Raw genomic sequence first — 18,465 nt, 5'->3', positions numbered from 1 at the left:
CACACGCACTTCACTTCCCACCAAGTGTTACTTCCCTGTGTCACCCATCTTTTGAATTTTTGCAAGGTTTACCAATGTCCTTGAACTCCACACACACGAACACATGCACAGAGACACACACCCACCCCCTTACCACATCCGAACTGCATCGTACCCCTCTATGATGCACAAGCTTATTAGTAGTCTGTGCATTTCAGAGCAGACGATCCCATCATAAATTCCCATGATACCATGACAGCAGTTTTCTGGTCTTATTTAAATTACAGAATCACTTCCTGTTTTGAAAGAAAACTGGAAAGGAGATTGTTCTGGAGGTGGATTGGTCTGGTTCAGCTTGTTAAAACCACAGCTTTGAGAGTGGGCTGCTCAAACCCACTTCCAGGCAGCTCAACTTGACTACAGAGTACTGTTGTCCCAAGTTCTGGCCTCATGCGAAGCTCCTTTTCCCTGACCCACTTAGGCTTGAACTGAAAATACTAATGACCCCAGTGCCTGTCCCAGACCTCAGTTCTGCTTACTGTAGTAACAGGTGTACCTACATTCTACAGTAAAGGGGTATGAATTGAGAATTGGACAACGGATGGAAAATTTGGCCAAGCTCTCATGGTTAGTCACAGGATGAGTACATAAGACAGGAGAAAACAGGATACTGAATGACTAGACAAAAATGTTATGCCTACTCTCTGCCAAGACAGTAAATCTAGTCCTAAAAATTGGAGTGAAAATCTACCAGTCCAGGCTCAAAATCCACTCAAACATTCTTCTGATAGAGTGATGAGTATCTTTTCTTTAATATAATGAGTTAAGAAATATGGCCTGTGCTGGTAAGTGGAATGTTGAAGGTTGGAATAAAAATTTAGAACCTGTCTGAGCCTTCTTAGAAGATCTGGGCCGATGGAAAGGTTGTTTTGTGTTTATCTGAGGATAAGAACATACAAGAGCTATTTCCACCTTGTAGTTACCTTGTGGCAAATTATTCACTGACACAGAATATGAGATCTCTAGTGCTGTTTCCATCATTGCCCGGATGTAGAGAAATCCATCAGCTCTTTAATGGAGACAGAAGTGGTACAGAAACCATTGGTTTCAATTTGTCCTTATCAGACTCATACTTTGTAGCTTAAACTCATGGTCCAAGTCTTCAATGGCATTTGAGGCATAAAGATCATCATGTCAAGGGGATGGTTGCTTTCACAAAGTCTTGTTGGCTCGCCAGTCTTTGGTAAATAGGTTCCTCAGCCCCACACAGCATAAACCTGTAGATGCAAATTATATCTATATATCTATATCAGCAATCAACATCCTGATGAAAAAGGGATTAAAACTCCAACTGGGAGAGCAAGGCTCCCTTGACTGAGAAAAAAAGGGAGGAGGAATTAGTTGCATGTTTTCATTTTGGTGTTGTTTCATTTGTTCCCTAGCTGAGATGGGTTCACCTCCAGCTCTTGGAGAACTTTCAGTCCTGGGTGTTGTATTGGTCTTCCACTACCTAAGGGAGCATGGTACCCCATGTTCATCCCAAAGCAAAAGAAACCAGTTTCCAGATACAGTCTTTAAAATCATCTTCAGAATCCTGGCATGACCATGGAAAAGAGGACAGAGAGGGGAGCAGTGTCTTCCTAACTAGGACTAGTAGATAGCTTCAGGTGACATCACATCATTCATATATGGGACACGAAGCCAGAAAGCAGTTCAAGAAGTGATGTTGTAGATGGGTGTGGTGTCACAATGCCACAGGCAAGAGCTGGTCATTGATGTAAAGCTGCATATGCCAACCCTGTATTGCTGTCTTTGGAAACAAAAGATAAGCACTGTAACATGGCAGAGGAGGAGGCATGTTCCCCACCGCCACTTTACAGCCAGCTAGGTGGAAACAATGCAGCAGCAGGGACTGAAGGGAGATGAGAGCTAAAGCGTTTCAGATTACCCTATAGAGAACAAATGCGTTTGAACATACAGTTCACACTGCCTCATATGAAAGTTTAATGTCTCGGGGCCACCAGCTCTGTACAACTCTGCGACTCGCTGTAATCAAGCCACAAGCAATGGCTATGTGAAAGATCTTGGAAAAGTTTCTTGGCATCTCCAACGGATGTGTTGCAAAGCAATGACCCATTTTTCAGTCACCGGTTTGTGTTTGATAACCATGAAGCCCTATAGAGTAGAGAGGGAATAGAAATGCGGTTGCCTGAGCTGAAAGAAATGGCTGTGTGAATCAAACTATTGTGAGGTTTTATATCTTGATTGCTTCTCTCTGGAAAACTCTGCCAAGTCTAAAATAATTTCCATAATAGCGTGCATCGCCGATATAAAACAGATAGAAAATGCAGCATTTCTTTTCAACTTGCACCTCCAACACATCAAATTCCTTTCAGGATATAACTAGAACCTGTTTATCAGTGAAGAAAAGCGCCCGTCTGGGGTTCTTCCTGTCAGCACCTGAGGCAGAGATAAATTTTCTAATGAACCATTCAGTAAAAGCACTTTTAAACTACCCATTAGCTGACAGATTTCACCTGCAACAGACTCAACTAAATTCTCAACGAGGTTTTTTTTTTAATTTTTTTTTTTGGTGGTGGTTCTAAATGCATTTTAGTGGCATCTCTTGACTCTTGTTGGCAGGAATGGAGATATTTACCATCTGTTCAAATGCACATTGGCCATGGTAAACAATTCAGCCAATTCCCCAAGCAACGGGTATGGGGAGGCAACCAATAATAGCTGTTTCTTCACGCAGCTCGGGTGCAGGCAGAGGACAACACATTCAGGTGGGTTGCTGGCACTGAAGTGAACTCATGAACCGACCATCTCTGCAGTGCGCTTCCCGCAGAAATGAAGTTATGAAAGTATTAACGATCATACCAGAAGGTATTTGGCTTTGACTTAAACAATAGCATTTTGTTTGTTTCAATATGTATGGTGCCCCAGCACATACTTCTGAGGAGGTACAGCACAGAGAAAAAAGGAAAGGAGACAGTTGCATGGAAATAAGCTTCAGTTCAGAGGCTGTAAGTTCACATTAGAGCAGCTTTTAGTACTGTGTTTAATATACTTTGCTCAGAGAAAGCTGCAAGGGAGGATATCAACTCTTAGATGTGTTTAGCTAAACCTGCTCCTTACTGTAGTCTTCCAGCTATAGACTTTGTCTATGAAAGGAGGCTGTTTTGGTTGCACTCCCAGCAACCAATTTCTAGACATACCTGTCACAGTTGGTAGATCTGAACCAGGATTTGCTTGTAAAGATGCCCATGCTGTTAAGAATTCTATTTGCAAGTAAGTGCAGGTGGAGAATTTAGAAGGTTGCTGCTGGGAGGAGTGAGTGTCTCTCAGTGGTGTCTCTCCTTCAGAACCAACGACTGCAGCCTGTGTCTTTTGTGTAGCAGTGTCTCAGATTAAGTCCCTGCCACTCATTGCGTATTTGCTTTGTACTTTGCAGAACTTTCCAGCTGGAGTCACATGGTATGTGTGCTCCCCATAGCACGAAAGCATGACATCTTGCTGCTTTTCCCTGGAGCGGAGTAACACATTCATTTTTAATTGTTGACCACTAGATCAGAAATCCTATTTCCCAGAGTTTAATTGTTTTGCATGATGTTTAATTCATGGCTTCCCTACAGAAATCAGCTGTTAACCTTTTTAAAAAAATAATGTATTATTTAGTATTTATTTATTATTTAGCAATAACAGTTTTTAATTGTACAGGATGATATAATTTATTTAGATTTTCACTACAAAATTCTGTGTCCCAGTGCTCCCTCTCCCTCATCCCCTTTTCTTTTCCTTGCAATTCTGAAGAGCAGTAAGAGCTGTAGAAATGCTACTGTAAAGATTTCAAGAACAAGTTTTTGAAATAAGAGGGTTCTTACGCAGGACAACATTGAAGACACATTTAAATCCTCTGAAAACTCCAAGACAATGCCTAAGAGCCTTTTGAAATCAGAGCCTGAGTGAATATACTTTTCTTTCTTTCTGAATTTTCTTTCTCCCATATTCTTGCAAATGAGCTGCCCTGCTGAAAAGTTTGGTGGAATGGCAAATCTCAAGCCAAAGTTACAGAGGATTTGTTAGAAACAAGAATTCAGAGTTCAGAAATTCTGCCAGAGACCTGGTGCGACAAGTGATATTCATCCAGCCACAGACTGTGCCATCCAGAATGTGTCTAACTGAATTTCACACACCGCAAAGTGCTCTTGGAAACGTTCCAGCACAATAATTATTGGATACCAGGGAGCTGCAAATAAGTGCTAAGGAATGAGGAAGCACAGCACTTGCACAGATAACATCCCTCCTTCTGGCTGCTCAGAATCCCCTCTCTGCTTTGACTGCCATGGCAAAATCTCCATCTTATCTTTCCAGCTACTAACTGATGCAGAGCAAGATGAAAGGATTAGGTGCTGGGAGACATTTTGTAGCATGCACCAAGCACTAAAGCTCCTTCCAAACCCAGAGACTAGGCAGGGGCTTCAGGAGTCCCCAGCCACCTCTCAGCAGAAGGAAGCTTTGCCACAGTGACCAAGGCTGCAACGTGAACACAGCTGCCCCCACGGCAATGTTGCTCACGAGAGATAGGGTCCAGCCACACAGGCAGAGAGAGATGCCAGAGATGGCTATCAGCACAGTGGGTGTATTTGCAAGTTCCCTACTTTGGCTTGCATATTCCTTAGTCCATGTGCGGACTACGAGACATTTATATATATGGAAACAATCAACTTTCCTTGCCTTTTTTCTTTTGTGGGGAAAGTGTGACCAAGTAAATACTGAAATAAGCACAGAAAGGTGAAAAATAAAGACAGCACAGGAGTTGCTCATTGATAGGGCTGTTGGGCCAGTGTTAATGTTTGGTCCAGCACCACTCCAGAAATGCACTGGAGCAGAGATTTACTCTTCTTTTTTTGAAGTGTGGAGGGAAACTCAACCAAGTCAGTACTGAAAAACATTGCTGCACCTGGGCCTGCTTTGCAGCTCCATTTCCTTTGATGGAAACCTGACCCCTAAAGCAAATTCCCCTATTTTCCTCCTTTCCCGAGCCAAGCGGTAGATCCAAGAAAGCAAGCCAGGATGGGTGTTTCCTTGTAATCACTCAGCTTCTCCTGTGGCTGCTCCCTTGCCCTTCAGTCTCTTTCATTTAAAAACTATCGCCTCTGCTATCGGCACTGTCCTGCTTTGAGCCCACCCGGCCGGCAACAAAGCGCCGAGCAGCCGCTCGCTCACCCCTACCGGTGCCCTGAGGGGTGGGGAGGAGAAAATACAGCCAAAAGGGCCGAGGGGCGAGACAAAGGACCGGGCGGGCTCACTCACCAGTTACGGTCACGGGCAAAGACAAGACTCAACTTGGGAAAAACACCGTCAATTTAATTTAAACAATCATCAGAGCTACAAACAGCTCTTAAAAACACCTTCCTCCCACCCCTCTTGTGTTCCCGGGCTCAGCTCTGCTCCCTCTTACCCACCACCGCAGCGGGCAGGGAATGGGGGTCACAGCCCGGCCGGCACAAGGGGTCTCCGCTGCTCCTTCCCCCTCAGGGAGAGGGGCCCTCGCAGCCCTCCCCTGCCCCACCGCGGGGTCCCTCTCCCGGCAGACATTCCTCCTTCAGCTGCCCCAAAGCGACTCCTTCCCGCGGGGCCGCAGCTCCCCAGAACCCCCCAGCGCGGGTCCCTCCCGGGGCTGCCGCCCTCCCACCGATGGGCGTCTCCAGCGCGGGCTGCCTCGGAGCCACAGCCTGCTCCGGGCCCGGTCCCTGCTGCTCCGGCCCGGGGCCCTCCATGTTCTGCAGGGGGCCAGGCGCCATCTTACCATGGGCCGCAGGGGAACCTTTGGTGTGGCACAGCCCCTCTCTCCTCCCTCCCTGACCTGTGTCTTCGCAGGGCTGTTTCTCTCTCATCCCTCTCCTCTCCCCCGCTCACAAACATAAACTCCTGAACAAAGAACCTGCTCAACTGCTTTTCCCCTCTTAAATACTGTTATTCCTAGAGGTGGCAGCTGGGCTGGCCTTCGCCAGAGGTGGGTCGGAATTTGGGCCGGGGGCTTCTAGATGCCTCTTGCAGGAGCCACCTCTGTAGCCCCCTGCAGCGCTACCAAAACCCCGCCAGACACAGACCAACAGAGCCACCCATGCAGGAAGGCATCACTGTTTCACCTCTTCGCTAGAGTGCTCTGGTGTCAGAGCGTCCTCGGAGGAGGAAGAGTACATCTGGGTAAAAATCAGTTTACAGTAGAAGAACCACAAAGCTTTTGATGATGAAGCCAGAAAACAATCTAAAGCTTTTTGCCGAGTGTGTTTGGTTTAAAAACAAAATTTCCATCAGATTCTGAGGGAGCAGAGCAGCACTTCCTCTCCTAATTTTTGATATAAACCTTGGCAGAGTTGAAGACTGGATGGCTAAAGCAATTACAAATTCCAATTCAGTAGGAAATGGGAAAAACAACAAACACACACAAAAAAATATTGGTAATTTCTAAGAGACAGGATATCTGGTGCAGCTGCTGCTCTTTCAAGAACGACTTAAAAGCATTTTTGACTACTTTTCTCTGGAAAATATTTCAATCAGCATATATCAAAAAAGCCTTTCTTCTCTCCTTCACTTTCTTCCTTCTTTCTTCCTTCTACCACAATGTAAATTCTACTGCAAAAGAAAGAGAAAAAAAAAATCTGTATAGCACAAATGAGTCTCACTTCAACCAAATATTGCCATAAGTAATTATGCTCCTCTCTGTTCTTGTTTCAGACATACTGATGTTATGAATGAATTAACCAAGGAACGTAATGCTTCACTGCCAACTGAGAGCTAATCCTTGAAGTTGGTGCTATTACACTTAACATATTTCAGTTGGATCTCAAACCAAGACGTGCAGAAGAATTGATACCACTGAAGGAGACAGATTTCATGTCAAGAAAGAGTCTCACAATTCCTTTGCTCCGAGGAAATTTGAATGAAGAAACATTCAGTTTGGAGATTTGCCTGTTCTGCTTGGAAGTAGTTAAAAAATGGGTTGAGGAAAGCAGGCAGAGCTAGAAAACATTGCAAAGAAAAGTTATAATTTTTTACTCAAAATTCAAGTTTATAAATTTTTCCATGGGACTTTTTGACAGTTGTCCACCCATTCACTTTAGTAGGTTTCTTCTGGACTTTATACATGGTGCTCTTTCAAATCTGTCTCAGAGTCTCAACGGGTGCAGGACAGGGAGTTTGTCTTGCTTGAATGGTCTAGATCTGCTTGCAAGTTCCAGCGGACTCCCTTGGTGACTATTAACTTGTGATTTCTGGTGCTGGAGCACATGCATGGCAGTGATCCTCTTTTAGACTGGAGCTCGGTTAGTTACTGAGCATGGACATAGATTTTGAGTGTGCCATCGCTCCAAAATCACTAGGTTTACACCACTGCATTTTAGGCAGTTACTGAGACAGCTAAGGAGGGAGCCTAATTGCCCTAGGCTACCTTTTATAGTCAGTGAGGTGACTGGGGTGCCACTGGGGCATGAACCTGAAGTGCCCTGTAGTGCCCTTAGCTGACTTGGTTCCTGGTTTAGATGCCTCCATTAGATACAGTAAAGGTGGTTGGGAGGGATGCAAGCTGTGAAGGCAGCAGAGAGAGGCGGCATCAGAGCAGAGAGCTTCAGCTGAGTCATTTGCATGCGCAGAGGGAGCATGAAAGGAGAAAGGGACCTGGTGTCACAGTCAGTTCAGCAGCTCAGTTCAGGGGCTCTTGAGATTGTGCATATGGTCATTGGGGAGTTCTGTGGATAATGGTTGTGCTTTAAAAATGGGGATGGGAGCAGTTTCACGTAGCAAAGAGCTGCAGCACAGATCAGTATCCATCTGACAACAATTCATGGTCAGAGAAAAGGCCGGTGTTTGCTGCATGAGCTGTCTGTGGTTGCCACTCTCACCTTCTTCTATGTATTGCAGGGTGTGCCTTCAACACCCACGGTCTGCACAACTTGCGCTTATAGTTATACACTTACTAAATGATTGTGTGCGTTTGTACTCAGACTATTATAAATCCATTACTTCCCCAAGGCCACAGGAAATGGTTTTAAAATGTGAGCATTTACTACAGGGAATTGAGAGACAAAAATACTAAAGCAATGTACTTGGCTTGCACAGATCAATGTAGTGCAAGATGAACCAAGCTTAAAACATTACAAATGTGACTGGATGAAAGCTTAACATGACATTGAGTAGTTATCACTACAGAAGTCTCCTAAACCACCTTAATAAAAAAAAAAAAAATAAAGAGCCTGGCAGTAAATCATAGAAGAGAAATGATACTATTTGCACTTGGAGCCAAAGTCTGGGTAATATAATTGCACAATAGTAAGTGAAACTTCAAATTTCGCCTTCTGTTTTTCAATACAATCAAGAGGTATAGGTGGAAGGTCTTGGGATGGGAGATATCAAGAGGTTTTGAAAATAATTTTTCCACTAAAACTTTAATGAAGATTTTTTCTTCATCACTAACTTTGTTTCTCTATCAGGGGAAAGAAGTGTTCCAAAACTGACAATTCCTATTTGGGAAGGGAACAATGAAGAAATAAGAAACAAAGCAATCTTTCAAACAAGACTCAAAAATAGTAATTAAAGTTCCTACCAAATTCAGAAGCTGGTGCTAGGTTGAACTAAGGCACGAACGTTATCCAGTGAGCAATGAGGTTTACCTGCGTTTTTAGGGCAATGAGTTAATATTTCATCCCAACACAGGCTGGCACAATGTACAGGTTAGTGAGTCTTCCCATTTTTTTTTCATGAATTTGTATAAAACTGAAAATAAATACTAATGAAGAAAAATGTTTCCTTTTCTGAAGTGCTGAGCCACTTATAGGAATAATTTGGGGGGGGAGGAGTAGGAAGGGAGTTTATATCTCAGACTTCTGTCAGTATCTCACTTGAACAGATGGAAGCTCAGCCACTTGTGATTAAATCACTAGAATGAACGGACATCAGTGAAATGGTGGTCACTCATTTGCTCAATTCCAACTGGAAAAAATTAGCAACGGTTAGCGATGCATGTGTATTTCCTGAGATGGAACAAAAGCATCCTTTCCCAATGACTCCAGTCATTGCAGGTTGTATTCCCACATCATGTGCATTCATGGCCAGGGAGCTATGATTCTCCATTTCCATTTTGGATGCATTCAGGAGCTATCCAGTATCCAGAAATACTTAAATTCCTTTGGCATCTAAATCACGGCCACAGGTTATGCATGCAGAATGTCTTTCTTTAAATGCTACAGCTACCTAACCCAGAGCTCTACAGGATGAGGGCTCTCAAAGAGAGATTGGGACCTTCAGCAATGGAACCCTGAACGTATTTGTGCGCTCAGCATAGAAAGTGTGTTGATGGTTTTGAAACACGACAGTAGCTGCATAAATCCACTTGGAATCTAGAAGTATTGGGTTCAGGTCCCTGTCTTAGAGTGGGGTCTGAAACTCACACTCTGGAAGTGTCCAGTTCTCTTGGCTATTAACTAATGTCAGTTATTTCAGGTCTTGTCTGAGAAAGTGGGCTACGCCTCCACTGTCCTGGGTGTTGAAGAATGCTTCTACTTTGCAAAACACAAAAATGTATTTTGAAAAAAATTAAAACAGTCAAACCAATAAAATATTATCCACTCATCAGATCTTCAATCAGCTTCTCAGCGCTCCATTTCTAATTAATTGCCATCTGGTGCAACCCCTTCTCTCCCAAAGCAACGGGGAATATTCTTCTGGAGCAGGCACCACAGCAGTGCTACTCGTACACTAACTGCTTCTGACTGGCGATCCTAGGGAGCCTGATTGTTTGAGGCAAATCGCCTCCCCAGGGACTACATGATTTATTCCCTGCATTTGAGTTGCAAGATTTTTTGTAGGGGAAAAAAAATGCTTGTGTGTCATTTATAATGGATCTCACTCCAATAAACGACCATCTTCTGGCATAACATGACTGCAGCTTATTAAATAATAAAACCCTATCACTCTAAATTGCTGTGAATGGGACCAATCCAGACAATGTTGATTCCTATGTCCACTTTGTCATGCTGTGAAATTTTCAGTCGTTTGGGTGCGTGTAGGAGTCATGGCTGTCAGTAGGGAAGAGCCTTAGTGTGCCACAGGGAAGCTGCAGAGACAAGTGGGTGTGATTTCTCAGATTCTGATCCTTAATATGTTACCCAATTTCAAGTGCTACCTAATGTTCATTAGGGACGATCACAAAGCCATATGGCCTAACAAATGTAATACGTAGTTCGGCATACTGACAGAATGACTCCTTGTTAATTCTGTCTCCTATTCCACCCTCTGCCTGGTGGAGAGCATAGTGAGGAGGCTGGTTTTACCATGCTGAAGAGATGACAGACTTGATAACTTTAGTATGGAGCGTTTCCAGAGCTTAACAATGAATGGCACAAGCTTTCTAAGGGGAGAAAAAAATAGGCACAGATTTTCAAATGCATCAGCAGGTTGCAAAAATGTGCTGATTAGCCATTTGTGTATTTGACTCGGGACAGTTGAGACTTGGGAGATCGCAATTTAATTTCTATCTCTGCAACATTTTCCCTGTGTGACCTTGGCACTTATCATCTGTGCTTGGGTTCTCCCACTTTCTCACTAGGACAGGAAGTGCATCTTGGTCCACATGTGTTTATACAAAGAAGACCTGATCTTGCACAAAGTCTCTGAGAGTATTTTGCAATAGTGTGACGTCACGGGCCTTTCATGGTCACTGGTATTTCCTCATTGGAGAGCTTGTTCTATGTCTTTTCCTTGTCTTTGACAACTATTAAATAAGGCCTGTGTTATGAATTGTGGAAACTTCACAAAATTCAGACGGTAGTTCAAGACAGATTCTTTCTTGGATGCCTATAGTTCGTGAGAGCAGGTTATCTAATGCCTTGGAGGGGATAGGGACCGTCCAGTGGTGCTCAACTTGTTTGGCCTGAGGGCTGGCTTTCTCCCCTGACAAGGTTTGCCCAGAAGCCCTCCTGTTACCACACCTTGCTATCTATCGCAAGGTATAGCCTTGAAGCTCTGATGCAGTGTTTCCTTCTGTGACGCAAGGTGATGGAGTGCCTATAAATATTTTCCTACGCTATTTTGCTAAATTCAACTTTCAGATGCGTTGGTAAATTTGAGGAATTATTTTCTTCAAAACTTGATTTGTTTCTGCCATTATTCTCAGCATATTAAATGAAAGGCTGCTCTGCTTAGGGGTGCTTCTTGCTCTGCTGAAACCACTGTGCTCATCTCTATTGTCAAACCCAGGGCTTGAATGTGTGCTCTCCGCAGCTACCAAATGCCAGCAGGAGTGCACCTCTTATGCTGCTGCATTTCCTCAGCAGTAGCACAGATGAGTAAATTTGAGCAAACGGCTTATTTGAAACAGAGCCCACAGAAGGGAATAAAAATGACATCAGCAACAGTAAACTACTGTTGCAAATAACAGCAACGAAGTCTTAAAGCAAAGGTTGGCTGTGTCTATATAGAGGCAATACTTAGTGTCTGTGTGATATACAAGGCAGCTTATCTCTTTGAGAGCAGGAGACTATAAAAATACAATTGCCAGAACGAAAGGAAATTGAAGCTGATTGCCATAGCAACAAAAGAATTACATTGATGAAACAGAAGCACATAAAATCCTTGTATGCTACATTAAGGACAAAGCAATCAAAAGTAAACAAGAGTGGATTGGAATTCGCTTGGCTAAAGCTGGAAATGACAAATGTTTCCAGCTGATGGAGGCAGAAATGAGCCCGCAAGAAATGAAGGGGCAGCCCTGTAGAGCTGGGGATTTATCCCCCATTTCCTCTGGGAGCAGGACATGAGGGACCTGGGACTGTGGGTGTGGGCACTTCCCAGTCTTTGAAGGCAGTTGGTGGAAGCAAATTCCAGATCAGATGGTCAGTAACATCAAACAGTTTTCATCTGTGCCTTTTGCACAGATCTCCATGACTTTCTCCTTAAGACTGCTTGTTTTCTCTCTCCTGCTGAAATTCTTCCTTGCAGCTGGGTGAAACAAGCTGCTGCTGTAAAAAGGAATTTTTTGTTTCCAGCTGCATCACTTGAAGCGTCTTGCTCAGACAGGCACCTACTTGGCCATGAAAATGTATCTTCCCTCCTCTACGATAATGCGCTTTTGCCCTTTCAGGTCTGCATGGCACGGTGAGAGTGCAGACACTGCAGCAGAGCCAGCAGCTTGCCAGAGTGCACTGGTGAAACCACAATTTCAAACCTAAACACAAATCCAACAGTTTTCTGATGTAGGGGGTGGGGGGGGTTGAAGACCCAGACCTCAGCACCTCCCACAGCATCAAAACTGTAGCGGCAGATGCAGCGCAGTGCTGCGCTTCCGTGTGCGGCTCCATGTCCCTGTTCGGGGATGGATTATTGCAGACCTGCAGGCTGCTCTCACCTGCTGAGTCATTCCCACAGCCAGTTGGTTGGATGAATTTGCCTATGGCGTAAGCAGCATAAATCTCAGTGGTGTTACACCAGAAAAGGGGGGTGCTCCTCTGTGTGCCCCTGTCCACATAAGCTCAAGCACAGCTATCCTGTTTCTTTGGAGAAGGGCTCATGTTATCCAAGTCGAAACCATCTGAAGTGTCTATACTCTGTGGCTTGGTCTGGAAAACTGAAAGAAATAACGTGTATTAAATGAAAGATCTTTCCTAAATACAGCTATAATTAAAATCTTAGTATTTCTTATCATAACAAAGCCTTGAAGTCAGTCCAAATGTTGTAGTTAAGCACAATGAAAGTTTTCCAAGTTGTGGACTGACATGTCCTCAAGATACAGGAGCATTTAATCTACTAGATCTTAGACTGCAATAATGACCAAACCTTTCAGAGTTACCACAAAAAATTCTCAAGACTAAAATAAATTGACAGTTTCTTTAATTAAACTCATCTTCCTTTCAAAGGAAGTGACAAAAAGAGTTAAGGAAGATTAATTAAGACTTAAATGCACAGAAATGACTCAGGGCATATTTAAGTAAGACTTAAATTAGTCTTTCATTTGGACACGGGAGATTCCATTAACAATAATGAAATCAAGGTAGCCAGATCTTAAAGCTTTTGCTTTAAGCTCTGCTTGGAGGCCGTTTCCCAAGTCCTACCCATCTCCCAGATCTTAAGCCAATCCTGATTGTTGTTTCTTTAATATTTCTGTCATCCCTTTTTTCAGTTATCTTTTTTTATTTCTGCTGTACTTTAACAAAACTCTTAGCCTTAGCCCTGTTTGGGTTTACATGCTTCCTTACATGACAACCTATTCTATTTTGCAGGACCCTAAATAAAGATATTTTCATCCTCTGGGGTTGGCACCATTTGAGCTTTTAGGCAACATTACTTCAAACAGAAATCTTGCTCTCCATCTGGTAAACAAAAGACATCCATGCAGATCCTGGCTCTCTGGTGTTCCCTAAAAACCTGGTGCTTAATAGATAACTGCATTGTGCAGCAGCACGTGCTCCTGCATAGAGGAGGCACTAAGTTATGAGGAGAAAAACATAGATAACAATTCTTCTGGTTTGCACTGAGGTAAAGGTTTGCAACATCTTGCCACACGCAGATGGGCAAGAAAGTCTTCCTGGTCACCATGGTAATAAGATAATCGAAACCAACCCTTGGGTTTTTAAAGCTGGGTGATGAATGGCAGAGACAGAAAGTGTCAGGGCACAGGCAGAGGAAGAAAGGGTTGCATGGGAAGACATCTGTGAAGGAGAGTGAAGCCGCATCTATTGAGCACAGGCAGGATCCCAGGTGCTTCCTTCCCCCAAGTAGAAAAAAAAAAAAAATCATTTCAGTAAGGGATTCCTACCAAAGCAGGAGGACAATGTTAGGAGCTTACCCAAGCCCAACATGGGATTGCTCCTGGCAAATGTGTGAACTTGTGTCCAGGGTGGCTGCAGTGAGGTCTCCTTGCCTTCTCCAGAGTGGTCCCCGGGTTTCTGTCATTGCTGTCTTCACCTCTGCAGCCCCTGTTCTCCTAATCTCTGTCTTAAATCCACCTTGCTACAGTGTAAGCCCATCATTTCCAATTGTGTCTAGTGTGGGTATTGTGAGGGGACTGCTCCCTGCCTCTTCAAAGGACAACTGCTGTTTTGACATGTCTCTCTATCTTCTCCAGGCTAAAAACTCCAGCTCATCCAGTGTTTTCTTAGGGTCATGCTGCGTAGACTTTTCATCGCTCTTGTCATTCTCATTTATTTTCCTTTACTCACAAGGAATGTATCCTCCTTTCCAGGCTTACCCTTGCAATAAGACGGCTCCTCTGGCATTTGTCTTCTGTACATTGTATCTTCTGGCTCTCATTGATTTTTTTTTTTAATTTTTTTTTTATCTCCACCGAGCCAGACTGTAAAAAAAGGGGGGCAAGGGGGGAATTAACTTCTGTTCAGTGTTGTTGGGGTTGCAGATTGGATCCATACATTTCTCTAAGCAGGAAAACAAACAAAATGCCAATACTCTAGGGAGCACACATAGCAAAACTATGCAATGACAAAATTTGTAAACCTAGTTTCCCTCTGTGGGTGGCTAAATGTCTGTTTAAAGCCATTTGGCATCACACACACAGTTGAAGAAACAGAATATTTATTAAACAGATTTATTAAAAAGAAAGGAAGTTGCATCTTCCTAGTAAAGAAGCCCTTTGTTTTATCCAGATTTCCTGATTGCTGATTTAGGATTGCAGGGCTGAAGCTCTGTATGAAGGGGAAAAGAGCTTCATTTGGGCTTGTAATTGCATTAACATGCACTCATGAATACACACTCAAAGCAGTGCTGCATGTCCGTTGAATTGCTGCTCTTGTTGGCCAGAGTCCAACTATACTTTGGGCACTGTGGAGAAGGAGACAAATGGGTGCCATTTTCGTGGTTAATGATCACAGGCATTAGCAAGCGTGGCAGCAGGGGCAGGGAAGGAAAGATGATGGAAACCTTGCTCAGGAAATGAAGTCCATTGCCCTCCTTTGCGCACAGCAAGGTGGAGGGGTGCTGCATTTGTCCATGCTGCTTTTGTTTGGGAACCTGAGTTCTTTTTATTGTAGGCGTTCCTAAATTTAAGCAGCAGATGTACCGCAGGTGTCTGCAAAGGCCTGGAGGAGTCCTAGGGGCTGCTGGGTTTTTAATACCTTGGATAGGGGTAACATCAGGTCACAACAGTAGAAAGGGATCATTTACTCAGCTAAACTCCATCCTGCCTTAATTGCTCTCTCCTACTAAATCCCAGACCAGTTAGTTGAAAACTAACTTAGATATTGCTGCAGTAAGCTGCCGTGACAGCAGTGTGAATAGACCTGCGTGCTCCTAATCTTGCAACACTTAGAGCCAGGAGCCCTTCCCACATGATTAGGCAGGACTTCCAGGTCCTGCAAGAAGACATAAACAGGTGCAGCTGGGGTTTGAATTTCAGACAGCTTACAGATGACTCTGCCATGAAACATCCCCAGTACAGAAGTCACAACATGCCTTGCAGCTGGATGAACCAAGAAGAACAAATTATTTATTTTTGCTTCATTGATGCCCTGCCCCATCGTGATGGGACTGAGACTTGCATGTTCTGCTTTGCTTTTTAATGCCCCATGCTGAAGTTTGGGAGAGTAAGTGCAGGGCAGAGCACGAGAGACAAGGAACTGTTTTCCCTAAGCTGCGGTACATGCTTCTTTTGGGCTTTAAGCTGATTTCAACCCAGACAGGACAAAAACTCAAAATGGATAAAAGCCTCCAAATAGTGCAGTCCTCATGTATAAACTAGTGAAAAATAAAGTACTTCTAGATGTGTCCAGCTTCCAGGACACAGCCGCAACCACCCTCTGCTTTTGAGCCTGGTACACTTTAGTGCCCCGCCGCAGCTATGGGCCAGCTGGCCATGCTTCCCTGGGGCTACTGTTGGCTTGCCATTAACCCCCTTCCCCAGAGGGAAGAGGTTGGATTCAAAGTAGGTTTTATTCAAAGAACAGTGTGATTCAGGCTCGGGTCTGTGATTGCAGAAGTTGTAGCTGCTGATTTACAGCTGTCTGACACGTCATTTTTCCAGATGGGGCAGCCAGCACGTCCTCTGGTTAAAATATACCCGTATCAACTCCATCAGTTTGGCTTCTACATTCAAAAGGTCTTTGATATTTTTTCTAGAGCTACACAAATCCTCCAGATTTGTCATGGGATAGAATCATCCTCCAGCCAACTCAATATGCCCCATCCTACACCTGTGGGTTTTTTATTAATTCTCCTCTCCAGCATCTCAGGAATTCCCTTTTGGAATCTGAAATAGAAGTCAAATCCCCACACAATATTGGCAGCCTGCCATTTGGGGAAAAAAACCAAAACCAAACAAAAAACAAACAAACCAAAATGCCTAAGGGTTAAAAGGAGGGAATCAGTAAGGGTGCTGTGTTTGGACTGGAAATAAAAGTAATGTGCCTATTTGTTGACAATCGTTTGTGCCTACCAGCACTATTGCAGAAACTGGCAATACAGACTGTTTAAATTTAAACACTGTAGATCAAGTTTTACACCTGCACACAAGGTGTAAAAGCAATCAGCCAACCAACCTAAAATTAATCTGTGTGGGAATGTGAGATATTGTAGGTGTGCTGGGTAATGGATTCCAGCTCTTTAGTGCAGCATGCAGACTGAAAAAGGCAGGGGGTGCCCTCAATTCATTTCTAACTTCCTGTGTTTTGGCTCCCTTATCATGTTGCAGAGAAGAAACAATTTGGTTTTACATAAATAAAAGGAACAGGCACACCTTCCATGATGCTCCTAGCGTGCTGGTGATCTTCGGATTGTGGAGGGGATTTGGGAAACAGAGGAAGCTAAGTTGACAGAGGAGCTAATTAGGGGGAGATGAATGATGGGGCCCTTGGAGTCTTCTGCTGCCTCAGGAAATCCCAGAATTTCTGAATGTTTCTCAAATCCCCAGGCCTTCTAAATGAGTTGCATGAAGGCACACTGCAATGTTGCAGCAGGGTTGAACGGAAGGGCTGGTATTCTGAGGCTCTAGTGATTGAAATGCATTTTAGTTCTAGGCCTTAGATGTACCCAAAACACAATGGCAGTCACCTTCACCTCCTCATTCCCTGTGCTCTTCTCTTCCTGTTGCTCCAGGACAACTGCTTTCCAGCTTAGCACCACAGCCACCATCACCACTACTTCTGCTGCTGAGACCTTCCAGTGGCCCCACCAATATGCTTAGCTGGCCCTGGCCAAATCCTCCCCCAGCCCTGCGGGGACCCCACAGAGCTCACCCTGACCTCTGGTCCATGCGGGGCTGCATTGCAGACATGCCCAAGGAGCTGGGAACAGGGCTCTGCGAGACACATAGGCACACCTACAAACCTCCAGGTCCAGCCTTTTCTTCACACACAGCTCCTTGATGCACAAGAAGCTCTGCAGTTCCTTTATCCTTTATTTAGATTTTAGTCCCTAAAGTGATGCAAAAACCTCTGTTCTAATAGTGCCTTATGTGCAGCTTGCTTCTGTTCATGGAGATAATCTCATGGAATCTTGCTTTTCTGCATGCTTAGCAGTGTTGTACTTGACCATATGCCACCAAGTTAGTGGATCATCCTTGGAGAAGCTGAGGGGGGAATTCCCTCAGCCTGTGGGGAGAGCAAGAGAACCGTACAAATGTCTCATCTCATAGGGAAGGGGGAGGCCCCTGCAGATGGGCCTTGTTCTCAGAGCAAAGCCTACAGTTGTCCCTCTCCAGGGATGAGAATTTACACTCTACAGGAAGTAAATTGCCATGGTGTGGATGATGGCACAAAGTTGATGTATCATTAAGCACAACTCAAAGGAGAAAGGCATGGTTGATACAGCATCTGGCTTTCTGTGAAGTTGTCTCTGCTTTGTGGCATTATCCAGAATATATTGATACAGTCAGACAGGCCAAGGGATTTTCATATGAGCACAGACAGGTGGGCCGTGAATGGCCTTCACCTAATGAAGACAGTATCATATGTATCTCTTCAGATCTGGCACAGCATCATTTGATTGTCTTTGTTCCATGACAGGAAAGTGAGACCCATGTTTATGTGCCATTTCATAGACGCATGGGTTCTTCATCAGGGCGCTTAGCATGGCCCATGCAGAAGGCACGTACCAAGTTTAGTCCTTGCTCCCTCCTGTCTGCCTTTCTTTTTCACAAGAGATTTGACAAGCAATTTATTAACTCCACAAGCCTTCACAGAGTCAAGACTAAATTTAGAATTATTATTCATGGAGTTTAAAGCTAACAGAGTTCTCCATTACCTCTTGAAATAAGGGGGTCCATTAATGACCAGCGAGGTTACTGCTTCTGTGGGTGCTGTCTGCTCATAGGCACACATAATCTTTCAGCTCTGATTATCCTCAGAGATCTCATTTGTTTCTCAAAACCATGGGTTAGTTCATATGTGAAAACATGAGACTCATTCTTTCACCAAATCTAGTAACTCTTTGGATCATATTCTTTTTGGAAAATGTGATTTCTTTATTCAGAGTGTCTGT

This window comes from Leptosomus discolor, chromosome 10 (assembly GCF_034619465.1).
Source record: "Leptosomus discolor isolate bLepDis1 chromosome 10, bLepDis1.hap2, whole genome shotgun sequence".
Lineage (NCBI taxonomy): Eukaryota > Metazoa > Chordata > Aves > Leptosomiformes > Leptosomidae > Leptosomus > Leptosomus discolor.
The sequence above is the reverse complement of the archived record's forward strand: the minus strand, read 5'-3'. Positions refer to the sequence as shown.